Genomic DNA, 3,622 nt, shown 5'->3' with positions numbered 1-3,622 from the left:
GAGTCTGAGGTCTGGCGCGGAGGTCTGTGTCAATACGCTGTGCCAGCCCCCAGCTCCAGGGCACTGAGGGTCTGCCAGCAATCCATGCACCACACCCTGCACTCGGCAGCCGATTTTCACACTTCAACTCAAACACCTTTTCTTTTTGGCCCTTCTCATTACTTTCATACATTCGATACCATCGTAAAAAAATAGGCCTATGGCAGGAGATATATTTTAAATATGCAAATTGTACAAAAACGAATACACTGAAGTAACCTGCTGATATTATAATATTGTTACTGGCAATAGAGCAGCAATTGCTAGAACCGAGCAGAAATCATTTCAAAACAGCAGATACAACCCAAGTGTATGTTTATAGCTCCAACAAACGTGATCCAATGGATGATTATCAAAATAGACACACAAAAAATAAAAAAAAGGAAGAGAGAACAACTTCCTTACCAATGCGATAGTCTCTTCAGTATGCAATCCAGTGTTTGCGATCGTGTATTTCCCCCTGCCCTACAGTGCTGTTCCCCCCTGACAGAGCTGGCCGGTGTAGGGATGGTATGCTGCTGTTTGGCGATGGTCCTATAGAGTGGAGGAACTTCTGACTTCGACTTGTCTCAAAAGTGCCTTATATAGAGAAGGAGACCCCTTTCGGACGGAAAAAAAACCGCTCTAGCCTCTCACTCCCTTGCTTTCTATCCTCCCTAAAGTAGGCTATGTTCTTGGCAAACAGCGTAGGCTCTACAACGCACTGGCGAGCAACCTTCAAAGAAAAAACTAAGAATGAACTAAGAATCAGTCGCACTTACGGTCTTTGAAGTCTACTCGGGGATCTTGCTCTAGTCCTATTCATATAGTACTATTAGTATTATGATGCATGTAAATATAGTGGTGGAGGCCAATGTATATAAAACGGGCACAGTGTCAGTCCGGCTTTGGCATCATGTTTTTACGATGACAAAAACATCAAAACTTAAGTTAAGTTAAGTAACGACCGTATTTGACAGCATATTTACAGACAAAAAATTACTTTGTACAGTAGTTTAGAAAGAAAAGCTCAAATTCATAAATTCTAGCCCTAATATAATTGTTTCGCATGTAGGATACAGTATACCGTTTTTTTTTATTTGATATGGTTAACTTAAGGTATTGGGTTGGAAATGGAATGTGCTTCATCGAATATTCATTCATTAGTATCGAGTAAAGCATGAACAATTAGGGACCTGAAACGACGGTCCTAGGATTGCGGTCCTGAAACGGCAGCCTCCGGTATTGCAGGAACATACTGCTCTGCTAATGGTGGGATAACCACCGCTCAGGTGTGGCCAGGAAGCCCTTGGATATTATCTTGTTATACTTCGTGTATCCAGAGGAGGGTGCCGGTTTTCTATCTATAATAATATTTTTGGCATCAGACCAGGAGAACTTTGAATTACCCTATTGAACATCCTAATTGAATACATAGGCCTTATATGAAACCACATAGGGAGTGTTAGTTTACATGGTCAGAGGACAATTAGATTGATGAAAGGGTTTTAGGTTGTTTTGATCAGAATTATCCTGCCCTCCCTAATCAGGGGTCCCCCCTTTGGATTTGTTCAATCAGGACAAGCAATGCAAAGGTAACAGCAACAGTGCAATTATTTTCAGTGTGCACTAATAAGAACAACAAAACCTATCATACCACTATATAAATAAAATCTCAACAATGCTTAGAAAGATACAATTGATAAAAGACGCTATAAAGGCTTAAAATCACTTAAATTATAGCCCTACCTTTGTCAATAATTAAATAAATAATGCTTAGTCTAAAACAAAATTACCCTTAAGCTTATAAGTTATGTTGTTCATGCCATTATATTCTGAACTACATTTCAACTGACATCTGGAAGGCTTGGCTTTAAAAGCGTAAAGGGTGATTTGCTTGAATTCTAAATGTTACCTTTGTAAGCATGGAAATAAATGTTTTAGAATTGTATTTATTAATTTTTTTACAAAAGTAGGTTTATTGCAGCCTGGTTGTAGAAGCAACAGGTGGATGGTTAAACGTACAGCGTAAACACCCACCTACACACAAACACACATACACAATGAATTTAATATTTGGAGCCAGGAAATCCATGAAGATTGTGATTTGGTAACATGTTGAATGACAGGCTTCTTGAATTAGGGAGTAAATACCTGGGATTCATACATCAAGGCTGTTGTCAAGATTAAATGATTCTGAGTCAACAAACAGCAGAATGAACACGCATTGAAACTCGCTACAGCTCATGAAAACCCCAACACACAAAGCTTTTTTAATTGTATACCAAGTTATTCCTTCCTCAATCATTCATCCCCGCAATAATAACCCACTGCATACCTAAACCTTGCTGCTTGTGGCCTTCTGTGGCCTCCAATTATATACAGTCAGTCTCGTATAGTGGAATGTAAGGTTTATAGGTTATGAGCCAGGGTAAATAGCAATGAACATGCGAAAACTAGGCAGCTTGAATACAGAACCCTTTTATACAAGGTTAAGAGCAGCAGACCATGTTCTGTGATACTATGGGTGAGATGGTTTTTCTTGATAAGTAGAGATCTCCTAATCTTGGCTTTCTGTTGTACACATATTTAAAATAAGGATATGTGTAGGATATAATCAAAACCACTTTAGGATGACAACCTCTGCACAGGAACACATAAAAACACATTTAAATGGCAATTCAATTCATTTTGATGCCGTCGTTCTAAGCCAGGCTCACAACCACAAGAATATAGTCATTACAAATTTCTTGGTTTCCGCTGACTTTATAGGAGACCAGTCTTCTTCGTGGTAAGAACAAACCACTCAAAGCTTTAAAAAAGCAAGACAGAGCCAAAGCAACTATAAACGTCAAATTCTTGAGTGGTTGAAAGAGGCACCTCTGAGTATAGGTGGTCTATCAGTGTACAAGGTTGTAATTTATCTTCCATGCTGTTGGCTTTATTCACAGGCCAGCTTGTAGTTGTGTTTTAACATTTTAAAAAAGTCTTCAATCGGAATAGTCAGGTTTGCAAGTGAAATACTGCTTTTCCAGTTGGCCATATGTGTAGTTTAGTAGGAATTAAAAGGGAGGAAAACACTTAGTTGGCAGATTTTTTAGTAAGTGGCATGCTTCCTGTTTACCCTTTAACAGGGCATGAGAAGGTGTGCTAGGGACATGCTAGTTAAAACGATTCAACCAACCAAGTTACTTTGAAGGCCAGGTAGAAGATACAAATGATAAGGGGTTGACATATTTGGGGACTTGCTACAAATGGAAATAAACACAACCTTTAAGGATCGTTTAATTTTTCATCCTTTATTTAATCATTTGTTTTGGTTAATTGTGCACATTATCCCGTAGGCCAGTCCAAGGTGTAGAAACTGCAGATATATTAGAAAGCCAAGTAATCCTCTGTCTGCTGTAAGCAAACTGTGTTCTGCACAACCCTTTAATTGAACAAATAAAAATAGAATGCTAAAGGCTTAAGTTTAATGGACAGTATAGGTTCTGATTCGCAGGTCAATATCTTAAATCGTGGCAAAGTGTTAGAACACATTGAAAATGACGACATCATTGAAGCCTTTTACCAGAACGTTACATGACCAGAGTGTGATAAAATG

The 3,622-nt window shown here is 38.7% G+C and overlaps 1 protein-coding gene across 1 annotated transcript in view; it reads right to left on the bottom strand.

Moving 5' to 3' along the window:
* Positions 1–726, bottom strand: part of crispld2 (cysteine-rich secretory protein LCCL domain containing 2) — an 11,355-nt gene extending 10,629 nt beyond the window's left edge. Inside the window, exon 1 of the mRNA XM_030377380.1 lies at positions 445–726. The gene's annotated coding sequence lies outside the window, so the exon portion shown is untranslated. The remainder of the gene's footprint in view (positions 1–444) is intronic.
* Positions 727–3,622: the final 2,896 nt, after the last annotated feature.

The sequence above is a fragment of the Gadus morhua genome, chromosome 14 (assembly GCF_902167405.1).
Source record: "Gadus morhua chromosome 14, gadMor3.0, whole genome shotgun sequence".
Lineage (NCBI taxonomy): Eukaryota > Metazoa > Chordata > Actinopteri > Gadiformes > Gadidae > Gadus > Gadus morhua.
This window is presented reverse-complemented; position numbering and strand designations above follow the sequence as displayed.